This window comes from Ornithodoros turicata, unplaced genomic scaffold (genome assembly GCF_037126465.1).
Source record: "Ornithodoros turicata isolate Travis unplaced genomic scaffold, ASM3712646v1 ctg00001055.1, whole genome shotgun sequence".
Classification (NCBI taxonomy): Eukaryota; Metazoa; Arthropoda; class Arachnida; order Ixodida; family Argasidae; genus Ornithodoros; species Ornithodoros turicata.
Window position 1 is genome coordinate 182,131 of NW_026999451.1, and position 6,615 is coordinate 188,745.

Sequence of the window (6,615 nt, forward strand, 5' to 3'; positions counted from 1 at the left end):
CGCCCGTTCCGAACCGCTTTCTTCAAGATGGCGTTTTTGATCTTCAACTAAACTTCTTCTCTCCACTCTATATCTATATTTTTATTTTATTTTCTACCTATTTTTTTATTTTTATCAGTCCAACTAGCCCACAACTCACACAGTGGTCTGGACACGTCTTAGATGTTCCCCAATTAGTGTAATGACTCACTGAATGATCCTAATTGCTGTGGGGGGTCCCAATTAGCTATAATTGCTCATTAATAGCGTCCAGGCCACTGTGTGAGTTGCGGGCCAGTTGAGCTCATCGTATACTACTGTGGTGGTGATGGTGAAAGGGCTTGCCATTGTCGGCCTCACGTAGGTGGGCAACGTCACGACTGACGCCCTGGGGGAATATGTGTCCTGGGCCGACTTCTAGGGGAACTGTGCCGATATATGTCTGAAGGCGTCTGAGGAAATCCCAGGAAAAATCCCAGACAGCACAGCCGGCACCGGGATTCGAACCCGGGTACCTCCCAGTCTCGTCGACGTGACTTAATAATTAACAGTCAACCAATCAGGACCATGTTTTGAACGGCAGTAGCCAATCACGAACGTGCTTTCCGCGGTGGTGGCCACGGAAAAGAACCACCGTCGTCTGCGAGTTTTGATTGTGTGTCCACGCGTACTAGACGGAAAAGCTTGGAAATAATGCGGAAAGCTGTATGAATCTTTCTCAAGAGTGATTGCACTTGTACTTTTTGCCTAAATATTTAGGTCTGCAGGTTTCAGATGAGGTGCAATCATTTGTGGGTCCTTGAATTCGCAGAGCGGGAAATCGCAGTAGCAGTCGAATTCTGACTATACAGGAAGGGAGTTGCCTCAGGAGACCGTCGATATTTCGAACAGAGGCTGTTCTTCTTCTGGGCACCGTCCTCATCATTGGCATGGTATTTAAACGGTTAGGTGTGACGTGTTTAAAGGTTCGTGCGAATTGTGGGTCAACAGCCCCGAGGGAAGAAATCGTCCGTACGGGCTTCTACGGCCGGAGTGAATGGCCGCTTTGTTAGAGTGTGGAGGGGATTATGTGAACAAAGTGATCTAGGCCCCTGACCGGTTACAGAAAAATGGGGGTTCACGAACACGTGGACGTAACGGGACAACAGGCAAGAATTGGCAAGCATAGCGAAAGATAAGGAGGTTAGTGGTTATGTGGGGAAAATTCCAGAACAAGCAAAGTCTTTTTTCTTTTCACATTTGTAATACAAAGTTGTGGCACGCAATAAAGAAAGCAGAAAGCAGTGGCCATGCAGAACATACTGCTTTCTGCCACTCCTTTCTGCTTTCTTTATTGCATGCCACAACTTTGTATTACAAATATGAAAAAAAAAAAGAAAACCTTTGCTCGTTTTGGAATTTTCCCCACGTAACCACTAACCTCCTTATCTTTCGCTATGCTTGCCAATTCTTGCCTGTTGTCTCGTTTCGTCCACGTGTTCGTGAACCCCTATTTTTCTGTAACCGGTCAGGGGCCTAGATCACTTTGTTCACATAATTCCCTCCACACTCTAACAAAGCGGCCATTCACTCCGGCCGTAGAAGCCCGTACGGACCATTTCTTCCCTCGGGGCTGTTGACCCACAATTCCCATGAACCTTTAAACACGTCACACCTAACCCTTTAAATACCATGCCAATGATGAGGACGGTGCCCAGAAGAAGAACAGTCTCTGTTCGAAATATCGACGGCTTCTCTCCTGAGGCAACTCCCTTCCTACATCTCTACCGGTTCGCTGGATTTCTACCCATCTACTCTGACTGTACAGGGTACGCAAACACAGCGATGACAGGAAACGGGATGATAACTTTACGCTACTTGTGTAAGGTGCTGCTAATTATGTAGCACCTGTTTCTTACTCAGGGAACTGAAAAAATAGCACGAGTTTTTCTTTTGTTCGCCTATCTATAAAGTGCTAGTGAAAGCTTAATTTTGAACACCCTGTATATATGTCTACGTAGCGAAGGAGGGAGAGGAGGTAATGCATAGGCTTCCTCTATCCAGGTGGCGTGGGTACGAATCCAAGTGGAAAGGTGCAACCACTGGGTGGGACAACTTCAAAAAAATAGAAGGCGACATAATAGGTTGAAACTGCTGTACGATATTCATAGCGGAGAGATTGGTCTAAATAAGAATGATTTTCTGCTGCCACCTATGTATGTATCGTCTAGGACGGATCACTCTAAAAGGATTGAACCACTCCGTTTTTCAACGAGTGTTTTTGGGCAATCTTACTTTTGTTCTACGTAGAATCCCAGCAAACACACATGATTCCCAGATCATCCCGTTTTCATCTCACGGCCTCATCGGGATGAGTTGATCCATGCGTCGTTCCCCGGATCTCCAGGAGCGAGCAATATGCATTCCATGATAGGCAAGCCTGAGCGATGGGCAGGAAATCGTCCCATATTCATCCTGTGAGAGCTGCCTGCGAGAGTGCAGACGCCGCGAAACCTTCGTTTCTCCAACTGCGCTTGCGCGGTACGCAACTGCGGCTTCATTTCGTAACTTTACTACGTGATCCTTAATATGATCGCTACCGAAAACGATGTAAAATTTATCAATTTCATTCTTCATGTTTTCGCATAGCAACATCCAGTATTTTGTGGTTTTCATAAAGATACGCGACTTGCGCTGCTTCTAGGCGACCAGAGGGAGCGAGGTTCAAACGTTCAAACGTTAGCAAGCTCGTCCGGGTTTCAGGCTGGATGTGTTACAATTGTGAGCGAGTTTCGGAAGTCCATCATTTGCCACTGTGCGGAGCTAAAATGGCTACTAGCGGCAAATGTTCATTTGTTTGACTGCTTGTGAGTGTAGCTGGGAGAAAAGACACCACTCTGGAACCAGACTGTACGCTGAGGTGCCAAAAAATGTGGATGCCATCACGTACATTTCGACGAAATGTCAGTGTTCCCGTGTGTGAGAGCCTGCAAGCAATATGTTCCGTAAGGTACAGCGGCGAATGTAACAATGTGACGGCAACGAGGGTAGCTGGTACACTCAGTCAGGGCATTATGATACCAGTAACAGCGGTCCAACGCTCTTGGAACACGGTGCGTTTCTATCCCGTAAGGTAAGGTCTATCCCGTTCAAGGTAAATTAATCTTTATTACCACAATTTGGGAAGTGTTGAGTCAGTACAGTGTTCTTTGTAGAAAATTCTGTCACGCAGACTTCTGCAGCACGACTGTTTCCCCGCACTGAAAGCCCTGGCCCTTGTATGTCAAGTGAGTCACTGTTACAGAACACGATCACTCTTTGTTGAAAATAGGAGAAATGCTGTCACGCTGTCTCTGCTGCAGTATCGAAAAGCGCAGACCAATCCAGGATGTGCCGTACGCCTCCATCTATGTGGCAACCTTATTCTCACCTTATGATTCATTCCACTGTTTCGTGGCCTTTCATTGAACGTGTTGTACTTTAACGCCAGCAAAATTAAGGCATTCATCATGCAGTGAAGGAAGTTGGGCATCCGGACCCTAAATTTCCCATCGCGGTACGCAGAATTATGTATTTCCAGCCATACAAAACGCTTTTGAAAATGCCTTCAGCGTGGTCGGCAAACCAATCCAACCCAAATTTCAGAACCGCTGGATGACCTTGACACTTTATGCGTTTCACATTGCTTTCGACATTGTCACACAGTCCGCCAAGTATACAACGATGCAGTGGCAGACGAGGGAAATGGACGAGAGTCTACTTCAGCCAATGAGGCAGTCAGCCTAGAGTCAATTTAGTGACTAAGTCAGCCTAGCTGTCTCAGTCCCACCAATAAGGCATTCAGACGCACAAACTTCACAGTATGGTATGCTAATACGCTCCGCAAGCCCGCGAGTTTAGTGCGCATGACGTCACGGTGACGTTTCTAGGACGCTCCCGATTGCCCGAAGAAACCATGTGCGAGCTTCAAGAAGATAAACAAAGGCACATTCGATGCACGGAGTGCCCCTGGGAGGGCCAAAACAGCTCTGGTTTCTGTATTAGAGGTCCCACTTTTCGTTGGGAATGATCTTGGTTTATCGACGAAAGACAAACGAAAAGTTAACGCAATATATTTGCTAAAGTTTCAACTATTCGGCTCTCGTTTAAGTTCGCTCGTGCGAGCACCCTGCAAACATTTTCCCCATTTTGTTCAAATTACGGTCTCACGGAGTTGACAGCGGTCTAGGGCGAACAGCGAGTGTCCTCGTAGATATGGAAAATTCAGTCACGTGGCAGCTACAATGGTCTAAACTACCGTGAACGACAGGACGACGACAACCGTGCCTCAGCACGCGTACGAACTTCCGTCCTCCACTGTGAAGCAACTGGAGCCTGGTGTAGTTGCACCCGAACAGACAATGATCATGCTCGTTCCTGGTTCGTTCCACTGTTATTAGACGTTAGAATTACTATGAGACCACTCAAAACAGCACATTAAACTGTGACTTGCCGCGGCGCTCTTCGTCACTGTCACGAAAGCAGAGCCTTGGGAGTGCACCGTGTTTGAACACTTTCTGTAGTCAACGTAAATCACTGCGCAACACACACGCACACAAACACTCCCCCGGTCGTAGAATGCCGTTTGAACCCGACAGCAGCAGCAACAGTTAATCGCGTTCTCGCACCGTCAGCGAATCCGTGTGCGCTTTGGAAATAAATAAGTGACACTACATCCGAATGCGACGAAGTACAGTCATAAATGCAGCAGGTGTTTAACACCGTATCACTTAGCAAAGCGGAAAACACACAAAACGTATGGCGGGTTCCCTGCTGTTTACCTTTCTCTGGTTCGCACGTGGAGGAGACAGGGGCCTTGGCGAATGGGAGCGCGGCGGGGCAGGGGCCTTGGCGAATGGGAGCACCCTCGCCCTCTTCTGCTGCGCAGAAACGTACTTGCGGAGCGTATAGAGATGCTCCCAAATGATATTGTGATGCGTTGATTGCTGTATGGTGAACTAACTGCAAAGCCAACCGTTCCAGCTGTGCGTATCCCAAGCAGAAATCAACAAGGTGAGCGGCCCTCTCCCTCGTACTGCTGCAGTGTATATCCTGCACATGGTAGGAACAGTTTCCTGTAGGTTAGAAGTGCATTGCATATCGTAATTCCGTAGTCAGCATCATAAAAAAGAAAAGAAAAAGGAACGCGTACTATACTAAGCATACGATTCCCTCTGTCATTAATTTATTTCCTTTTCTTTCTCCCAGATATTGTGCGTGAGTAGCTACATCTCCATTTTTCTTATTTTTCATTTCATTCATGTTCCACATATTTCCAAATCTGTAAACACATTTCTAACACTCTGTACTCGTGAAACAATCATGTGCTTTGACGTAAAAAATGTCATCTCCTGTTTAGATGCCAACGTCTTGCGCACGGCAGCGGAACAGATGCTTGGCACATCGGTCACAGGTATGCAGCTTTCAACATTTCCCTTGATTTTGTGGCAGATTGCATCTTTTGTACGTTGTTTCTTCTTCTAGGTCTTAGGGTGTTAATAGGTGCTTCTCGAGGTCCGTCTTGGGAGATCTCCCCACATCGGAAGTAAATACCTCCACTTGGCTTCTTTGCTTCCAGCGAAAGCGCACAAAGCAATTTATCATAAATTGCTTTGTGAGCTTTCGCTGGAGCTGTAAAGGCTAAAGTAAGTGACATAAATTATTTATGTCACTTACCTTAGCCTTTACAGCTCAAGTGCTCAGAATGGTGCATACCATGAAGCTTATTCAGGAGCACCACACCGCGTGGCTTGACCTCATATTGGCCAAGTTAACAACGTCACCAAGGGAAGGACCTGCAGAAAATGACATCTTGAGGGAGTCATTCTAATATCGTCAAGAGCTTCTGCGATTCGATGTCTCTCTTTACCATCACAATGGCTATAATTGGTAGGTTCTGCACAATCGCACGCATACTCCATGCGCATTGTCTACACGTATTTGGGATAAGGTTGTGCGTAAAGTTCTGTTTTCTTCAGTTGAGTAGCTCGTGGCTTTTCATAATGTTGCGGGTGCACGTTCTTCTAAGATGCGGGGGCAGTGACGAAAGGGACACCAGTAGACTGATCCTTTGTCAACTGATGTCAGATGATGTCAGATGATGTGGCACAGAACTTCAGTTACCATGCAGGGTCGTGAAGAAAAAAAGAAAGAACTTCAGCGCTCTCAATCTGGGACAAGATTATCATTCGTATGTACTTTACTCTGCATACTAAAGTGCTTATAACACTCAAATCATCCACTTGCAGCCTTGAAACTGTCTTGTCATGTTCTCATGCATGCTCAAACTACTAGAATGTTGCCCGCTCGAAGGTTCATCCAGTGTATAAATTTGTGGATGCATTATTTACCTCCTGTAACCCTGTTTTCTCTCGTGGGGTTCAATATCCGCGGTGGTACGTAATACTTACTTGAGTACTAAAGTAATAAGTAACTTGTAATAATAAAGTTGTTATTAATAAAGTTGTAATAAAGTAATTGCAGGTAATAAAATTGTTGTGCTTGAGTACTACATCCACTCTAGCACGATTTTTTTTTTTTTTGCTAAAGATCTCTATTGGAAAGAACATTTATGCAGGCGAGTTGCAATACGATACTTTTTCGCAGCCGAGTAGATCT